Source organism: Bufo gargarizans, chromosome 2 (assembly GCF_014858855.1).
Source record: "Bufo gargarizans isolate SCDJY-AF-19 chromosome 2, ASM1485885v1, whole genome shotgun sequence".
Lineage (NCBI taxonomy): Eukaryota > Metazoa > Chordata > Amphibia > Anura > Bufonidae > Bufo > Bufo gargarizans.
The window spans coordinates 333845018-333866228 of NC_058081.1; the positions used below are offsets into that span (position 1 = coordinate 333845018).

At 43.4% G+C, this 21211-nt stretch overlaps 1 pseudogene; it reads right to left on the minus strand.

Annotated features, from left to right (window-relative positions):
* Nucleotides 1-21211, minus strand: part of LOC122925882 — a 2558103-nt pseudogene that overhangs the window by 1404704 nt on the left and 1132188 nt on the right.

Sequence of the window (21211 nt, forward strand, 5' to 3'; positions counted from 1 at the left end):
GTGCCAACTGCTGCGTCTTTCTGCAGTGTGCAGACTGAACAGGAGGTCAGGGATCAAGACTGGGTGGAAGACGATGCAGGGGACGATGAGGTCCTAGACCCCACATGGAATGAAGGTCGTGCCACTGACTTTCACAGTTCGGAGGAAGAGGCAGTGGTGAGACCGAGCCAACAGCGTAGCAAAAGAGGGAGCAGTGGGCAAAAGCAGAACACCCGCCGCCAAGAGACTCCGCCTGCTACTGACCGCCGCCATCTGGGACCGAGCACCCCAAAGGCAGCTTCAAGGAGTTCCCTGGCATGGCACTTCTTCAAACAATGTGCTGACGACAAGACCCGAGTGGTTTGCACGCTGTGCCATCAGAGCCTGAAGCGAGGCATTAACGTTCTGAACCTGAGCACAACCTGCATGACCAGGCACCTGCATGCAAAGCATGAACTGCAGTGGAGTAAACACCTTAAAACCAAGGAAGTCACTCAGGCTCCCCCTGCTACCTCTTCTGCTGCTGCCGCCTCGGCCTATTCTGCTGCTGCCGCCTCGGCCTCTTCCTCCGCCTCTGGAGGAACGTTGGCACCTGCCGCCCAGCAAACAGGGGATGTACCACCAACACCACCACCACCACCTCCGTCACCAAGCGTCTCAACCATGTCACACGCCAGCGTTCAGCTCTCCATCTCACAAACATTTGATAGAAAGCGTAAATTCCCACCTAGCCACCCTCGATCCCTGGCCCTGAATGCCAGCATTTCTAAACTACTGGCCTATGAAATGCTGTCATTTAGGCTGGTGGACACAGACAGCTTCAAACAGCTCATGTCGCTTGCTGTCCCACAGTATGTTGTTCCCAGCCGGCACTACTTCTCCAAGAGAGCCGTGCCTTCCCTGCACAACCAAGTATCCGATAAAATCAAGTGTGCACTGCGCAACGCCATCTGTAGCAAGGTCCACCTAACCACAGATACGTGGACCAGTAAGCACGGCCAGGGACGCTATATCTCCCTAACTGCACACTGGGTAAATGTAGTGGCAGCTGGGCCCCAGGCGGAGAGCTGTTTGGCGCACGTCCTTCCGCCGCCAAGGATCGCAGGGCAACATTCTTTGCCTCCTGTTGCCACCTCCTCCTTCTCGGCTTCCTCCTCCTCTTCTTCCACCTGCTCATCCAGTCAGCCACACACCTTCACCACCAACTTCAGCACAGCCCGGGGTAAACGTCAGCAGGCCATTCTGAAACTCATATGTTTGGGGGACAGGCCCCACACCGCACAGGAGTTGTGGCGGGGTATAGAACAACAGACCGACGAGTGGTTGCTGCCGGTGAGCCTCAAGCCCGGCCTGGTGGTGTGTGATAATGGGCGAAATCTCGTTGCAGCTCTGGGACTAGCCAATTTGACGCACATCCCTTGCTTGGCGCATGTGCTGAATTTGGTGGTGCAGAAGTTCATTCACAACTACCCCGACATGTCAGAGCTGCTGCATAAAGTGCGGGCCGTCTGTTCGCGCTTCCGGCGTTCACATCCTGCTGCTGCTCGCCTGTCTGCGCTACAGCGTAACTTCGGCCTTCCCGCTCACCGCCTCATATGCGACGTGCCCACCAGGTGGAACTCCACCTTGCACATGCTGGACAGACTGTGCGAGCAGCAGCAGGCCATAGTGGAGTTTCAGCTGCAGCACGCACGGGTCAGTCGCACTACAGAACAGCACCACTTCACCACCAATGACTGGGCCTCCATGCGAGACCTGTGTGCCCTGTTGCGCTGTTTCGAGTACTCCACCAACATGGCCAGTGGCGATGACACCGTTATCAGCGTTACAATACCACTTCTATGTCTCCTTGAGAAAACACTTAGGGCGATGATGGAACAGGAGGTGGCCCAGGAGGAGGAGGAGGAGGATGAGGAAGAGGGGTCATTTTTAGCACTTTCAGGCCAGTCTCTTCGAAGTGACTCAGAGGGAGGTTTTTTGCAACAGCAGAGGCCAGGTACAAATGTGGCCAGCCAGGGCCCACTACTGGAGGACGAGGAGGACGAGGATGAGGAGGAGGTGGAGGAGGATGAGGATGAAGCATGGTCACAGCGGGGTGGCACCCAACGCAGCTCGGGTCCATCACTGGTGCGTGGCTGGGGGGAAAGGCAGGACGATGACGATACGCCTCCCACAGAGGACAGCTTGTCCTTACCCCTGGGCAGCCTGGCACACATGAGCGACTACATGCTGCAGTGCCTGCGCAACGACAGCAGAGTTGCCCACATTTTAACCTGTGCGGACTACTGGGTTGCCACCCTGCTGGATCCACGCTACAAAGACAATGTGCCCACCTTACTTCCTGCACTGGAGCGTGATAGGAAGATGCGCGAGTACAAGCGCACGTTGGTAGACGCGCTACTGAGAGCATTCCCAAATGTCACAGGGGAACAAGTGGAAGCCCAAGGCCAAGGCAGAGGAGGAGCAAGAGGTCGCCAAGGCAGCTGTGTCACGGCCAGCTCCTCTGAGGGCAGGGTTAGCATGGCAGAGATGTGGAAAACTTTTGTCAACACGCCACAGCTAACTGCACCACCACCTGATACGCAACGTGTTAGCAGGAGGCAACATTTTACTAACATGGTGGAACAGTACGTGTGCACACCCCTCCACGTACTGACTGATGGTTCGGCCCCATTCAACTTCTGGGTCTCTAAATTGTCCACGTGGCCAGAGCTAGCCTTTTATGCCTTGGAGGTGCTGGCCTGCCCGGCAGCCAGCGTTTTGTCTGAACGTGTATTCAGCACGGCAGGGGGCGTCATTACAGACAAACGCAGCCGCCTGTCTACAGCCAATGTGGACAAGCTGACGTTCATAAAAATGAACCAGGCATGGATCCCACAGGACCTGTCCGTCCCTTGTCCAGATTAGACATTAACTACCTCCCCATAACCATATATTATTGGACTCCAGGGCACTTCCTCATTCAATCCTATTTTTATTTTCATTTTACCATTATATTGCGATGCTACCCAAAGTTGAATGAACCTCTCCTCTGCCTGTGTGCTAGGCCTAAATATATGCCAATGGACTGTTGCAGTGGTGGCTGACATGAAGCCTGATTCTCTGCTATGACATGCAGACTAATTCTCTGCTGACATGAAGCCAGATTGTCTGTTACGGGACCTCTCTCCTCTGCCTGGGTGCTGGGCCTAAATTTATGACAATGGACTGTTGCAGTGGTGGCTGACGTGAAGCCTGATTCTCTGCTATGACATGCAGACTGATTCTCTGCTGTCATGAAGCCAGATTGTCTGTTACGGGACCTTTCTCCTCTACCTGGGTTCTGGGCCTAAATTTATGAAAATTGACTCTTACAGTGGTGGGTGACGTGAAGCCTGATTCTCTGCTATGATATGAAGACTGATTCTCTGCTGACATGAAGCCAGATTGTCTGTTACGGGACCTTTCTCCTCTGCCTGGGTTCTGGGCCTAAATTTATGAAAATTGACTCTTACAGTGGTGGGTGACGTGAAGCCTGATTCTCTGCTATGATATGAAGACTGATTCTCTGCTGACATGAAGCCAGATTGTCTGTTACGGGACCTTTCTCCTCTGCCTGGGTTCTGGGCCTAAATTTATGAAAATTGACTCTTACAGTGGTGGGTGACGTGAAGCCTGATTCTCTGCTATGATATGAAGACTGATTCTCTGCTGACATGAAGCCAGATTGTCTGTTACGGGACCTTTCTCCTCTGCCTGGGTTCTGGGCCTAAATTTATGAAAATTGACTCTTACAGTGGTGGGTGACGTGAAGCCTGATTCTCTGCTATGATATGAAGACTGATTCTCTGCTGACATGAAGCCAGATTGTCTGTTACGGGACCTTTCTCCTCTGCCTGGGTTCTGGGCCTAAATTTATGAAAATTGACTCTTACAGTGGTGGGTGACGTGAAGCCTGATTCTCTGCTATGATATGAAGACTGATTCTCTGCTGACATGAAGCCAGATTGTCTGTTACGGGACCTTTCTCCTCTGCCTGGGTTCTGGGCCTAAATTTATGAAAATTGACTCTTACAGTGGTGGGTGACGTGAAGCCTGATTCTCTGCTATGATATGAAGACTGATTCTCTGCTGACATGAAGCCAGATTGTCTGTTACGGGACCTCTCTCCTCTGCCTGGGTGCTGGGCCTAAATATATGCCAATGGACTGTTGCAGTGGTGGCTGACGTGAAGCCTCATTCTCTGCTATGACATGCAGACTAATTCTCTGCTGACATGAAGACAGATTCTCTGTTACGGGACCTCTCTCCTCTGCCTGGGTGCCGGGGCCTAAATATCTGAGAATGGACTGTTCCAGTGGTGGCTGACGTGAAGCCTCATTCTCTGCTATGACATGCAGACTAATTCTCTGCTGACATGAAGACAGATTCTCTGTTACGGGACCTCCCTCCTCTGCCTGGGTGCTGGGCCTAAATATATGCCAATGGACTGTTGCAGTGGTGGCTGACGTGAAGCCTCATTCTCTGCTATGACATGCAGACTAATTCTCTGCTGACATGAAGACAGATTCTCTGTTACGGGACCTCCCTCCTCTGCCTGGGTGCTGGGCCTAAATATATGCCAATGGACTGTTGCAGTGGTGGCTGACGTGAAGCCTCATTCTCTGCTATGACATGCAGACTGATTCTCTGCTGACATGAAGCCAGATTCTCTGTTACGGGACCTCTCTCCTCTGCCTGTGTGTGTGCTGGGCCTAAATATATGCCAATGGACTGTTGCAGTGGTGGCTGACGTGAAGCCTCATTCTCTGCTATGACATGCAGACTGATTCTCTGCTGACATGAAGCCAGATTCTCTGTTACGGGACCTCTCTCCTCTGCCTGTGTGTGTGCTGGGCCTAAATATATGCCAATGGACTGTTGCAGTGGTGGCTGACGTGAAGCCTCATTCTCTGCTATGACATGCAGACTAATTCTCTGCTGACATGAAGACAGATTCTCTGTTACGGGACCTCCCTCCTCTGCCTGGGTGCTGGGCCTAAATATATGCCAATGGACTGTTGCAGTGGTGGCTGACGTGAAGCCTCATTCTCTGCTATGACATGCAGACTAATTCTCTGCTGACATGAAGACAGATTCTCTGTTACGGGACCTCTCTCCTCTGCCTGGGTGCCGGGGCCTAAATATCTGAGAATGGACTGTTCCAGTGGTGGGTGACGGGAAGCCAGATTCTCTGCTATGGAACCTCTCTCCAATTGATTTTGGTTAATTTTTATTTATTTAATTTTTATTTTAATTCATTTCCCTATCCACATTTGTTTGCAGGGGATTTACCTACATGTTGCTGCCTTTTGCAGCCCTCTAGCTCTTTCCTGGGCTGTTTTACAGCCTTTTTAGTGCCGAAAAGTTCGGGTCCCCATTGACTTCAATGGGGTTCGGGTTCGGGACGAAGTTCGGATCGGGTTCGGATCCCGAACCCGAACATTTCCGGGATGTTCGGCCGAACTTCTCGAACCCGAACATCCAGGTGTTCGCTCAACTCTAATCATGGGCTATTTTAATAGAGCAGGTTGTTACAGACTCAATGATATCAAATATGTCTACTTTCTTTCTTTCTTCATTTCAGTTTTACATAATAAAGCATTTTTGAAAATAAAATTATGTTTTTGTGTCTTCATTTTCTGAACGCCATTTTTATTTTTATTTTTCTGCCGATCGTCTTGTGCAGGGGCTAGTTTTTTGCAGGAAGAGTTGACGTTTTTATTGGTATCATTTTTGGGTACATTATTACACTTTATGTGGCAAGGTGACCAAAAAATTGTTTGTTTTAGCAGAGTTTTTATTTACTTATTTTTACAGCGTTCACCTGAGGGGTTAGTTCATGTGACATTTTTATAGAGCAGATCGTTATGGATGTGGCAATACCTAATATGTATACTTTTTCTTATTTATTAAAGTTTTGCACAATAATAGCATTTTTGAAACAAAAAAAATGATGTTTTAGTTTCTCCATAGTCTGTGAGCCATAGCTATCTTATTTTTTTACCTATTGTCCTAGTTAGGGTCTCATTTTTTGTGCTAAACATTAGGCCCCGAAAGGAAGTGGCAAAGGGAGCTAAAACGTAACTTTTATTTCTAATTAGTAAAATATGGTAGGAGCACCACAAAGTTTGAATAATAAACACAAACAAAAAAAAAAAAAACTGTTCAATTCAGACATACCCCAGGCACAACACATGACACGTCGGGAATATCCTGTAGGGCACATCAGGGATACCTCCTGTCCCTAGAGTCAGGTATTCGGACGTGGCCACCCCTTTCAGGGCGAGTTGCTCTGTATAGATAGGCAGGGTCAGACTAGCTGCCCCTTCCCAACAACTAGGGCTATTTAGGGTTAGCATTTCCCTGTCTCATCTATGCATGAAATTACCCAGCCACACCACCGTGATACTTGACAGACCGCTCTGAACTTGAACTTAGCCTGGCTTGTCGTGCCTGGGGTACGTCTGAACTGGTAAGGACGTTCCAATTTATCTTGAGCAAATTCCTCTCACTGGGGAGTTTTTTTGTTTGTGAGTATTATTCACACTTTGTGGTGCTTCTATCATATTTAACTAATTAGAAGTAAAAGTTACTTTTTAGCTCCCTTTGCCACTCCCTTTAGGGACCTCATTTTTATAGTCTTTACTTCGGGATCATTATTATTATTGTTTTTCAGTTTAGTTCAAATTTTTTGCGGGCTGAGGTGACAAGTTTGATTGGTACTATTTTGGGGGGAATACACCTTTTTGATCGCTTAGCGTTGCACTTTATGTGATGTTAGGTGACAAAAAATAGCTTTTCTGGCACTGTGTTCATCTGAGGGGTTAGGTTATGTGATATTTTTATAGAGCAGGTTGTTACGGACGCGGCAATACCTAATATGCCTACTTTTTGTATTTCACTTTAGCACAGTAATAGCAGTTTTGAAGCAAAAAATCCTATTTTAGTGTCTCCATTGTCCGAGAGTCATATATATTTTTTTTGACCGAGTGCCTTAAGTAGGGTCTCATTTTTTGTGGGATGAGGTGATGATTTGATTGGTACTATTTTGGGGGGCATGTGCCTTTTTTGACGTGGCGATACCTAATATGTAAACTTTTTATTTTCATTTTACTTTAACACAATAATAGCATCTTTGAAATAAAAAAATATGATGTTTTAATGTCTTCATGTTCTAAGAGCTATATATTTTTTTATTTTTTGAGCGATTTTCTTATGTAGGGCTCATTTTTTTTCTGAGATGAGGTGACGGTTTTATTGGTACTATTTTGTGGGACATATGCCTTTTTGATCACTTGGTGTTGCAATTTTTGTGATGTAAGGTGACACAAATGGCTTTTTTGACACACTTTGTTTTTAATGGTGTTTATCGGACGGGGTAGATAGTGTGATATATTTATAGAGCCAGCCGTCATGGACGCGGCAATACCAAAGATGTATTTTTTATAAAAAATTTTCTATTTTTATCATTTTTTTAATTACTTAATTTGGGATTTTTTTTTAAATGTGAAACTTTTTTTATTTTTTTATGAAACACAATTTTTTTAAACATTTTTTATTTTACACTTTGCTTCCCGCATAAGGTCATACAAGACCCTTCGGGGTAACAGGGGAAATACACCCCCCAGAGAGGCTGTACAGCATATTACAGCACTGTACAGTCTCAGTGCTCGTTGAGCAGCTGCCATCTCTGAATGGATATTCTAAAATGTCCATTCAGAGATAAACAAACGCCCATAGGACGTTTATAGTCTATGGGAGGTCATGAAGTGGTTAATATGGAAAGGAGAATAGCCTGTATGTCTATTTTTCAGACAAGCACATCCATAAATAAATAAAAAAATTGGAATTTAAAAAAGCAATGCACCCAGAAGCACTTCATATATCGGCTGGTGGCGGCTCATGCAGCTTTATATCTGCTCCGCTATTTTCCTTTGTACAAAACAAGCACTTTTACCTTTTGTCTCACCCCATATCTCTTCATACTGTAGATTGTAAGCTCTTGTGAGCAGGGCCGTCATACCTCTTGTTATAATTATTGACTTGTCTGTTGCTATTTATGACAGTTTCTACATGAACCCCTGAACTGTAAAGCGCTGCAGAATATGTTTTGCGGCTATATAAATAAAGACAATTATTTTTTATTATTATCATTATTATTATTGGAAAAAATTGGTGAAAATTTATCTATGAAGCACGAGGAGGTATTTTAGCAGCAGATGGTATTTTAGATAAAAGAGGAGTAAATCAATTCAATGAATTTGGAATTCATCCAGAATTTTTTAAATTCTTTGGTCTCTAACAAACCAAAATATTTTGCAATTCATTTCAGGCAAATAAGAAGAGAGATACACACTTGAAAAACATGCACAATTTAGCTTTCTTTCTGAAAGGATAAAAAAAAAAAAAAAAAAGTGTTTCACAACTACAGCATAGCCTTCAAATAATTTCTCAGCTTTTTAAACAGGCTCCCTAGTATAACAAGGATAATGGCAGCTGATGTTAGACATATTAGCTTGCCCAGAAACCCATAGTAGCATACTAGTGCTTATCTCTCTCAACCAAAAATATAATTCATTTTTCATTCCTTAATATGCATTCTCAAAAAATAAATAAACATTTCCAATTAGTATATAAAAGTTACGGGGGGTACACTGAAGTTGAACTCACTGTCATCACACACTCACTGAACCATCTTCTACTATAATAAAAGCCCTGTGTGCGTGCTCAGGGCTGCGTGTCCTTGCGTGTGTGCCGATAATTGAACTGCACATGCGCGGCGTGCCATCAAGTCAACACACGGCGCTCCACACAATGCCTGCACTCCCCACACCAGCGTGCCGCTCAATCACCTCCAACCCACATGCAACCACGCCGCCCACACCAGAGCACACAACACACTGACCAATCATTACACGGTGCTCCGCACGCCGCCTGCACTGCCCACACCTGCACGACGGACAATCACCGTTGCCGCTCGCAGGTTATGGTGTGCTCTCCACCTCAGAGTGCCGCCATTACTGTTCGTGCACAGCCACACAGTCCCAGCACTCTCAGCCACAGACAGCAGCCGCTGCCAGCAGTCTCAGCCACCAGTCACAGTTCCAGCAGTCTTAGACAGCAGTCAGTGCCAGCCATCAGTCAGTGCCACCAGTCACAGTGCAAGCAGTCTCAGCCACCAGCCAGTGCCAGCCATCTCAGCCATCAGTCAGTGCCACCAACCACAGCCACCAGTTACAGTGCCAGCAGTCTCAGCCAACAGTCAGTGCCACCAGCCACAGGCACCAGTCACAGTGCCAGTAGTCTCAGCCACCAGTCAGTGCCACCAGTCTCAGCCAACACCAGTGCCACCAGCCAAAGGCACCAGTCACAGTGCCAGCAGTCTCAGCCACCAGTCAGTGCCACCAGTGTTAGCCATTAGTCAGTGCCACCAGTCACAGCAACCATTCACAGTGCCAGCAGTCTCATCCATCAGTCAGTGCCACTAGCCACAGCCACCAGTCACAGTGCCAGATTTCTCAGCCATCAGTCAGTGCCACTAGCCACAGGCACCAGTCACAGTGCCAGCAGTCTCAGCCACCAGTCAGTGCCACCAGTGTTAGCCATTAGTCAGTGCCACCAGTCACAGCAACCATTCACAGTGCCAGCAGTCTCAGCCATCAGTCAGTGCCACTAGTCGCAGCAACCAGTCACAGTGCCAGCAGTCTCAGCCATCAGTCAGTGCCACTAGCCACAGCCACCAGTCACAGTGCCAGCTTTCTCAGCCATCAGTCAGTGCCACTAGCCACAGCCACCAGTCACAGTGCCAGCAGTCTTAGCCATCAGTCAGTGCCACTAGACACAGCAACCAGTCACAGTGCCAGCAGTCTCAGCCATCAGTCAGTGCCACTAGCCACAGCCACCAGTCACAGTGCCAGCAGTCTCAGCCACCAGTCAGTGCCAACCATTTCAGCCATTAGTCAGTGCCACCAACCACCAGTCACAGTGCCAGCATTCTCAGCCACCAGTCGATGCCAGCAGTCTTAGCACCACTAGTCAGTGGCAGCTGTCTCAGCCATCAGTCAGTGCCACCAGTCACAGTGCCTCCAGTCTCATCCACAGCCACCAGTCAGTTCCAGCAGTCTCAGCCACCAGTCAGTGCCAGTGCCATTTAATATAGACTGTTCCTTCTAATTTTTATGCACTAATGTTTTAGCGCCTGTTATTGTAACCAACTTAATGTCTAGTCCTATATAATAAAAGCTCAGTGTGAGTGTGCTGCGTCCGTGTGTGTGTCACCAGTTTTAAACTGAGCATGAGTGGCAGGGTAACCAATAAGGACACAGTGCTCCACACGCGGCTGCACTGTCCACAGCATTGTGCCGACCAATCAGGTCACGGCGCTAACGCAGCTTATAATTTTTTTTTAATCCCTTCCATGCCGCAGTCCTTAGGGACCTCTATCTGGAAGGGGCTAATCATCAGGCCACTGCTATGCCCTGCCAGCTATGCCCATGGGGTTAATGCCCCCCCTTTCAAAATGCAGAGCGTGCAGCACCCCCGACCCCCACTTTCAAGATGGTAGAGCGTGCAGCACCCCCCTTTCTGGATGGCAGAGCGGCAGCAGGGTAGAGTGTTAGCTGTAATGAAATGATGTCAGACATTTAACCCCTTCCATGCCATAGTCCTTAGTGTCCACAGTATGGAGGGGCTAACCATCGGGCTATTGCTCTGCTGTGGCAGCGGACGATGCTTGAAGGGTAAACTGAGGGAGGGAGCTCCCTCCCCTGTCGGGCCACTGTGCTGTGGTAGCGCCCCGATGGTTACCATGGCAACCGAACGCCTTTACAGGCATCCGGATTGCCGTGGTATATCTGAGCCTGATCAGACTCCTGTTAAAGTCAGGAGCCTGATCAGGCTATATAGTGTACTGCAGTGTATTATAAGCCATCAGATCCACTGGATCTTCAAAAACCAAGTGGGCCTGGGTTACAAAAAATGTAAACAAAATGTGAAAAAAGTAAAAAAATAAAATAAAATTATTGGGTAAAAATATAAAAAACAAACAAAAAAACTTAACATGTTTGGTATCGCCACGTCCATACGGACCTGATCTATAAAAGATGATGGAATTTCAGTTTTGCCCACCGCACTTCCCAAAAAATAGTATAAAAAGTGATCAAGACAGTCATATGTATCCAAAATTAGCACCAATCAAACCTCATTCCACAACAAATGAGCCCCTGCATAAGCCAATTGTAAAAAAAAATAAAAAATATGGCTTTCAGAAAATGGAGATGCAAAACATTTTTTTTTTCGAATATGCTTTTATTGAATAAAATAAAGAAAAAATGCACATTTCGTCATGTCCGTAACAACCTGCTCTATAAAAATAGCATGTAATCCAACCTATCTGGTAAACACCATAAACATTTTTTTTTTTCAAATGTTCCCCCAAATTTTTTTTTTATCACCTTACATCACAAAAAGTGTAATACCAAGCAATCAAGAAGTCATATCTGTCCCATAATGGTATCAATCGAATTGTAATCTCATCCTGCAAAAATCTGACTCTACCTAAGACAATTGCCCCCCCCCCCAAAAAAGAAATGGCTTTAAGGAAATGGGAACACAAAAATATGATTTAAAAAAATGTTTTTATTGGGTAAAAAAAAATGCACATATTAGGCATCTCTTTGTCCATAGCAACCTGCTCTATAAATAGTATGTTATTCAACCCATCTGGTGGTCATGCCACAGCATTTCAATCGGGTTGAGGTCAGGACTCTGACTGGGCCACTCCATAAGTTGTATTTTCTTCTGTTTAAGCCATTCTGTTGTTGATTTACCTCTATACTTTGGGTCGTTGTCCTGTTGAAACACCCATCTGATGTTGAGCTTCAGCTGGTGGACAGATGGCCTTAGGCTCTCTTGCAAAATGTCTTGATAAACTTGGGAATTCGTTTTTCCTTCGATGATAGCAATCTGTCCAGGCCCTGATGCAGCAAAGCAGCCCTAAACCATGATACCCCCACCACCATACTTCACAGTTGGGATGAGGTTTTGATGTTGGTGCGCTGTGCCTCTTTTTTTCCACACATAGTGTTGTGTGTTTCTTCCAAACAACTCAACTTTGTTTTTATCTGTCCACAGAATATTTTGCCAGTACTGCTGTGGAACATCCAGGTGCTCTTGTGCAAACTGTAAACGTGTAGCAATGTTTTTTTTTTGGACAGCAGTGGCTTCCTCTCTTGTATACTCCCATCAAATCCATTCTTGTTTAGTGTTTTACTTATCGTAGATTCGCTAACAGGGATGTTAGCATATGCCAGAGACTTTTGTAAGTCTTTAGCTGACACTCTAGGATTCTTCTTCACCTCATTGAGCAGTCTGTGCTGTGCTCTTGCAGTCATCTTTAAAGGACGGCCACTCCTAGTGAGAGTAGCAGCAGTGCTGAACTTTCTCCATTTATAGACAATTTGTCTTACTGTGGACTGATGAACAGCAAGGCTTTTGGAGATACTTTTATAACCCTTTCCAACTTTATGCAAGTCAACAATTCTTAATCGTAGGTCTTCTGAGAGCTCTTTTGTGTGAGGCATCATTCACATCAGGCAATGCTTCTTCTGAAAGGACAAACCCAGAACTGGTATGTCTTTTTTATAGGGCAAAGCAGCTGTAACCAACACCTCCAAACTCATCTCATTGATTGGACTCCAGTTGGCTGAAACCTCACTCCAATTTGCTCTTAGAGATGTCATTAGTCTAGGGGTTCACATACTTTTTCCATCTGTACTGTGAATGTTTACATGGTGTGCTCAATAAAAACATGGTAACATTTAATTATTTGTGTGTTATTAGTTTAAGCAGACTGTGATTGTCTATTGTTGTAACTTAGATGAAGATCAGATCACATTCTATGACCAATTTGTGCCAAAATCCATATCATTCCAAAGGGTTCACATACTTTTTCTTGCAACTGTATAGATATATACACACACACACACATACACATAGTGCACAACTACCTCTAGCAAAAGATTTCTATACTGCAGGAATAACCCTAATACTAACACACACCCCGCACTGCTCACACTAACGCGCCGACCAATCAGGACACGTCACTCCACATGCCGCCTACACTGCCCACACCTGAGCGCCGGCAAGCAGGTCAGAGCGCCACCATTTCTGTTTGTCAGTCCCAGCCGCCATTTCTGTTCGTCAGTCACAGCCGCCATTTCTGTTCGTCAAACACAGCACTATAGAGAGAATCCCCTCACAGCAGTCTGACCCACCAGTCGCTACCAGCAGTCTCAGCACCAGCAGTCAGAGCCAGTCATACAGCCACAGCCACCAGTCACAGTGCCAGCAGTGTCAGCCGCAACCAACAGTCTCAGCCTCAGCGACCAGCCAGTGCCAGCAGTCTCAGCCACAAGCCACAGTCAGCAATCTCAGCCACAGCCACCAGTCTTGGCCACCAGCCACAGCCACCAGTCTCGGCCACCAGCCACAGCCACCAGTTAGTGCCAGCAGTCTCAGCCACAGCCGCCAATCTCGGCCACCAGCCATAGCCACCAGTCTCAGCCACCAGTCAGTGTGGTCTAGTTCCCTTGCCATTTAATATAGACTATTCCTACTGATGTTTATGCACTACTGTTCTAGCGTCCAGTATTGTAACGGGATTAATGTCTAGTTCTCTATAATTATATAACCATGCACCATATGTGTCTACTTCCTCCCAAAACAGCAAACAAAAGGAATAACATATGTAGATGAATAATACAACCTGCAAGTTATAATTTAAGATTTGTTCACATATACAGCAGTGCTAGGATATTTAAAAATGTATTGTATGTATTGGATTTGGTGAGTGAAAAATAGAGCTCCATTGATGGCTCCAGACTTTTTTTTTCTTTCATTTTAAAATTCTCATTGAAGTAAATAGGGGCAGAATGTAGTGGTGTGCTCCTTCCACTACAAATGGACAAAGCTGTATAGTTCTGACACTTGTTTCTGGCCCTAGAGCATCTCCAAAACAGCTGATTTGCAGAGGTGTGGGGTGTCAGTTCCCCTCTGATTTAATGTTGATTGCATGTCCTTAGAACATGCATTTAAAAATCATAAAAAGTCCATTAAGGGATGTTTTAGGTTAACATGACCAATTTTCCCAAACGATGTAAAATTGTGTTACATTAGAGCATAAATATTCTGCAGCATATTTCAATTCCATAGCCTTACCTGTTCAGAACATAGTCTGTATGTAGCTACAATTTTAGCAGCAAGACTACAAGCAGCAACAAAGCACATTGAATAGAGAGATATTTCTGCAATTAAAGTATAATCTGGTTCCATCATAGCCACAGTCCGAAAAAGAACCTACATGAAACACAATGTAAGAAAATGAATGCCTCACATATTACGTTTCTAGTTGAAGACTATCATTATAAATTACAATTTTCATATGAAGAGACAATTATACTGTTAAGTATAGGTATAAAGTTGTTCAAGCAATTTATTTTGACTAACCTGAAGTCCTAAACCATTCCTTTCAAACTGCTCCTACGAAAACCCTTACGAAAACCCCATAGGAATTATTTTTACCTATTTTCTGAATTAGTCAAAACTATTCCAAACTGGGAGATTCTTAGATTGCCTCCTATCTTTTTGATCCAAATTCTCATATGCTGCATGCCCCAAAACAATCCCTCATCCATCCTTCCCTTACATAATAGAAAATTCAACTATTTATTATTATGAACACTTATCAATTCCTATGTGCAATACACCACTTTTTTTTTCTCTGTAGACTGAAAAATGCTGGTTTAACTTTACTGCTAGATCTAGTTATAGGAAATATGTTAATATAAAAATAACAGATTGTTTAAATCATGTTTTAAATGTAAAAAAAAAAAGTTTTGGGTGATTTTCTTTTATTTTCCATCATAATTTTCTACATTAAAACAACCCCTAATTATTTTCACCATTATAATTATAGGTAGAATTACATTGACAGATAATATATATATATATATATATATATATATATATACACACAGATAACACAGCATTCACGACAGGTGATTGTTAAAGTTTATCTACACCATCCTTGTACAATGATCTCTGCACAGGTCACAGTCCATGTCTACAAAACTCTCCCATAGAAGTCAATGAGGTCCCTTCCAGTCCATTGTGTCTATGGCCCATGGGGCTGCTGTAAAGCAAATCTCTAAGTCTCTAAGTGCTGTTGACAACAAGCTGAAGCAAGATGGCTTCCCCCATAATCATATTTGGGAAATAGAACAAAAACCTACATTCATAAAATAAAACCAGTTTAAAAAAAGAGGGAGAAGTGTCAATATTGTGTTTTAACCCCTTAACGACCCAGGACGAAAATGTTCGTCCTAAATTGCCGGCACTTAGCGCTAGAGGACGAGCGTTCTCGTCCTGCAGTCGTTCCTCCCCCCCGCGTGCGGTCCCGCGATCAGTGGCAGAGATCCGGCTGTTACCGGCTGGTGCATCCACCAGCATCGGCGATAATGCAGATGCCGGTGGATTAACCCCTCATATGCCACGGTCAGCATTTGACCGCGGCATATGAGAGGTTTGCGCTCCCTCACCTCATCCATCGGTCCCCGCGCTGCTGAGACACTAAAACAGGATATTTTTTTTTTGTTTCAAAAATGATATTATTGTGTAAAACTTACATAAATAAAAAAAAGTATGCATATTAGGTATTGCCGCATCCGTATCGACCGGCTCTATAAAAATATCGCATGACCTAACCCCTCAGATGAACACCGTAAAAAATAAAAATAAAAACTGTGCTAAATAAACCATTTTTTGTCAACTTACATCGCAAAAAGAATAAAAGCAAGCAATCAAAAAGTCATATGCACCCCAAAATAGTGCCAATCAAACCATCATCTCATCCCGCAAAAATAATACCCTACCCAAGATAATCGCCCAAAAACTGAAAAAACTATGGTTCTTAGACTATGAAAACACTAAAACATTATTTTTTTTTCTTTCTAAAATGAAACCATTGTGTAAAACTTACATAAATAAAAAAAAGTATACATATTAGGTATCGACGCATCCGTATCGACCGGCTCTATTAAAATATCACATGACATAACCCCTCAGATGAACACCGTAAAAAAATAAAAATAAAAACGGTGCTAAATAAACCATTTTTTGTCACCATACATCACAAAAAGTGTAATAGCAAGCGATCAAAAAGTCATATGCACCCCAAAATAGTGCCAATCAAACCGTCATCTCATCCCGCAAAAATGAGACCCTACCTAAGACAATCGCCCAAAAACTGAAAAAAATTATGGCTCTCAGTATATTGGGCAGACTAAATGGGCCAAATGGTTCTTATCTGACAACACATTCTATGTTTCTATAAGACACTAAAACATGAAATTTTTTTCTTTCGAAAATGAAATCATTGGTGCGTCCGTGACAACCTGCTCTATAAAAATACCACATGATCTAACCTGTCAGATAAATGTTGTAAATAACAAAAAAATTGTCAAAACAGCTATTTCTTGTTACTTTGCCTCATAAAAAGTATAATATCGAGCAACCAAAAATCATATGTACCCTAAACTAGTACCAACATAACTTCCACCCTATCCTGTAGTTTCTAAAATGGGGTCACTTTTTTGGAGTTTCTACTCTAGGGGTGCATCAGGGGGGCTTCAAATGGGACATGGTCTAAAAAAAAAACAGTCCAGCAAAATCTGCCTTACAAAAACCATATGGCATTCCTTTCCTTCTGCGCCCTGCCATGTGCCCGTACAGCAGTTTACAACCACATATGGAGTGTTTCTGTAAACTACAGAATCAGGGTCATAAATATTGAGTCTTGTTTGGCTGTTTACCCTTGCTTTGTTACTGGAAAAAAATATTAAAATGGAAAATCTGCCAAAAAAGTGAAATTTTGAAATTGTATCTCTATTTTCCATTAATTCTTGTGGAACACCTAAAGGGTTAACAACGTTTGTAAAATCAGTTTTGAATACATTGTGGGGTGTAGTTTCTAGAATGGGGTCATTTTTGGGTGGTTTCTATTATGTAAGCTTCACAAAGTGACTTCAGACCAGAACTGGTCCTTAAAAAGTTGTTTTTGGAAAATTTATGAGAAATTTCAAGATTTACTTCTAAACTTCTAAGCCTTGTAACGTCCCCCAAAAATAAATTGTCATTCCCAAAATGATCCTAACATGAAGTAGACATATGGCAAATGTAAAGTAATAACTTTTTTTTTTAAATTGAAACTTGGAAATTTGCAATTTTTTCCACATTTTTGACAAATTTGGTATTTTTTATAAATAAAAATGAATTTTTTTTACTTCATTTTACCATTGTCATGAAGTACAATATGTGACGAAAAAACTATCTCAGAATGGCCTGGATAAGTCAAAGCATTTTAAAATTATCACCACATAAAGTGACACATAAAGTGGTAACATTTGCAAAAAATGGCCTGGTCCTGAAGGTGAAAATGAGACCGGTCCTTAAGGGGTTAACTGGCAGAAAGAAACATAGGCAACACATTCCTTTTAATCTGCTAGGCGCAATATCAGAAGAAAAATTAAGAATGTCATGTGTTTATCCTGAAATGGGACTGTTCGGATAATTAGTGTTTGTTAGTTAGGTGACCTGAGTCTGAAGCTGCTCAGTAAGCTGCTCAGTAATCCCAATGTTTGCAATGGTTTTTACAGAATATTTGAGAGTTCTTGATAGGTTCTGTTGGAATATGTATTACAGCTGACAAAAACAATATAAGTATTGTGAGACAGTGACAGGTCTCACGCAGGTTAGAGGCAAGGAAGGGGTGGATAGTTCGGTCCACACCCCTATTCCACCACAGGTGAGACCAGCTGGAAGTAATCGGGCTGGCACAAAGCACCTCCCAGGGTATAAGCAAGGGGGAGTGTGTTGCCTGTGGACAGAGGCCTAGAGGCCTGGAGGCTCTGTGTGGTCCAAGCCAGGAGGGCTGAGAGACCACTATTCCCCATGTGTGCTGAGACATTGGACTGGAGACAGTGGGCATACTGTGCTCTGTACAGCCAGGAGGATGTGGGACATTGGCTGAGAAAGCCGCTTGTGTTCACAGGGTGTGAACAAGGACTTAGGTGAGTCAGGAAACTCTGTGTTAGTTAGAGCCTAGCCGGGCAAGTGTTTATTATTTTATGTGGATGCCACATGTGTTAGGTGAAGCTGCGACTTCATGATAACCTGTATTGGTTGGAGTGTGTGCAATAAATGCATGGTTTGGACCTGAAACCTGGTGTGCTAAAGTCGTATCTGTGAGAATGACCCCCAAATAAGAGGCGATCCCTTACAATATTTAAAGAGGCGAGTGATCACCAAGCAACTAAGAATATTACTTGAGAACTGTTCATAGTATGACATTTCATAACATTAAAAGTGTGCTAGCCAGCTAGTGTCAAATATTTTATTTTTCTTAAAGGTTTTAAGACTTTTTTCTTTTATTTTATCTTAAGTTTTCTCATTTCTTTCTATTTTCTGAATACATGTAAACATAAATGTTAAAGATATGTTGCACAAGAATGACAAGGAATCAATTTGAGGTGCACCCACTGACAGATAACACCCAATCTGTCAAAAAGCTAAATATGTAAATAAGTAGTAGTGGGGCACTTTCTGTAGTATTGAGAACAGTAGGGTTTATTAATAAATATAAATATGAATATAAAAATGAATAGATATCCTAAAATCTATATTAATTGATTGATTTAGCAGCAATAATAATGTTTACCAAAGACAATAATGTATAGTATGCTAAAACCAGTAGTGCAATATTTCCAAAAGACAATAGTCCTTCAATAGTCCATTAATAGCCTTCAATAATTCCCAATGGCTGAATGGGATACTGATCATCCGGAACCACAATAGTGTTCAATAGTCCGCCATATAAGGGATATATAAATATGATTAAGTTGCAGTCAGATATATTTATTTCTATATATATTTCAAATTTATATATTGATAGTGGATATATATTTATATATATTTCAAATTTGAAACAATATGCCAGGTAGTCTCCAGTCTAAAGCGCAAGCAAGCGCTGACAATATTCAGAGCGGCGTTCCGCTCACTTTACTGAAACAGTGGTGTCCCACTGTATACTTCAAAGAATGCGATCGCTTACTCTCACAAACAAATACGATCTTACCAGGAGAACTTTGGTGGATTTTCCTGCCCTCTACACGGTGCGCCTCTTGTGTGTTTCGGTGCTCCGGTCTCAAGGGCTGTCAGTTACCAGAAGATCCCACGCCAAGGATGGCAATCCACATGGACCCGCAAAGGATAAAGGCTTCCCTTCGTACAGCAGGTGTTGTTTACGCGAATGGAGTTTGCAGGATGGTAAATTCCACTCCTCCTTAGGTGGTAAATAATCGTGTGTCTGTGTTCCAATACTGGGGGATAGTACCATACGCGTTTCGGGGTTTAAAATAATGACCCCTTCATCAGTGGTTGAAGAGGTCCACTGATGAAGGGGTCATTCTTTTAAACCCTGAAACGCGTATGGTACTATCCCCCAGTATCGGAACACAGACACACAATTATTTACCACCTAAGGAGGAGTGGAATTTACCATCCTGCAAACTCCATTCATTATTATTGCTGCTAAATCAATCAATTAATATAGATTTTAGGATATCTATTCATTTTTATATTTATATTTATTAATAAACCCTACTGTTCTCAATACTACAGAGAGTGCCCCACTACTACTTATTTACATGTAAACATGCTATTGACTGAATTGTTGAACAGTAAGAACACAAATGGAAGAAAGTCAAAGAACAAAATTAGGGGTCTAACCTAACCACCAAGTAGCCCAGTGATGGACCAATCAATGTTACTATGAATAGGATCAGAAAATTGGATGCTGGCTGATCAAACATAGATAACCTATCTTAAAGGGGTTGTGCAGCCTGTTTGTATTGATGACCTGTCCTCAGTATAGGTCCTCAATATCTGATTAGCTGGGGTCCAACACCTGGCACTTTAACCGATCAGATGTTTGAAGAGGAGCCTGCACTTCATTCAATTGCTACTTCCACTTCATTACACTGCCTGTCATCTCAGAAGTGCACTGTCATTACAAGTACTGGCTCCATTCAATATGGAGTAAGTATGGAGCAGGTACTTGTAATTAGACTATGCCCCACTACACGGGAAGTGATGCATAGTGTAATGAAGAGGAAGCAGCGCTAGGATGTAGCTCTGCTTCCTCATCAAACAGCTGATCAGAGGGTCATGCTGATCAGATCAGATATTGCTGATCTATGCTCAGGGTAGGTCATCAATACCAACAGGCTGCACAACCTCTTTAAGCATGGGTTATCAATGTTAATCCTACAGATAAACCATCAATGTTATTGTCACAGTGACATTTTTAGTAAAATTCAGTGTAATTTGTTTTATCCCATCTCAGTTGCATCCATACATTATGAACCCTTTTATTATGGACAGCTATGTAATATAACCCCCAGTGTAACCATCAGCCCAGAATGTGCTCTCCTGTGTAGGCAGCATATCATTCTTTCCTGTGTGGCTGACTTCCTGCGAACTACAAGATTGCTTTATCATCTATTAGATACAGCTGTGACCTCTTTTTTCTTCAGTATACCCCCTCTCATGCAAAGAACACTAGAAACCATTGCATATTTTTAACAACCTGACGGTTTGCAAATGGCTAACGAGAGGACAAAATTATATTATATGCCAATGGCATTTTTTATTAAAGGGAGTTTGTTACCTGGATGTCAAATGCCAATGCACCGCAGTACACTTACACATCATATACAACATATCTTTCTTACCCTTTTTGGTCTGCATCCCACAGGAAAAGAGCTTTGATTGATAAGCAAATGAAGTATCAAATACCCAGGTAGAAATTTTCAATATTTCTGCAACTTCTACCTGATCCCAACTCCTGCTCCCTGCTCTCTAATGTATTTTGCCTCTCCTGCCAAAGTCATTGTCTCCCACTTCCAAATTTCATGCAGACACAGACTACCACCTTGCCTCGGTCTGTGCATTACATTAGATACTGTCCTCCTCTTCCTGTAGTCCTCTAGTGTGCAGGTCCACATTAGGTGCTGCATTGCCAGTGCCCACAGTATGTATTGTGATCACAAGTGCTGGATGGACAGGAGCCTGCACATTGCATGAGCTTTAGATGTGG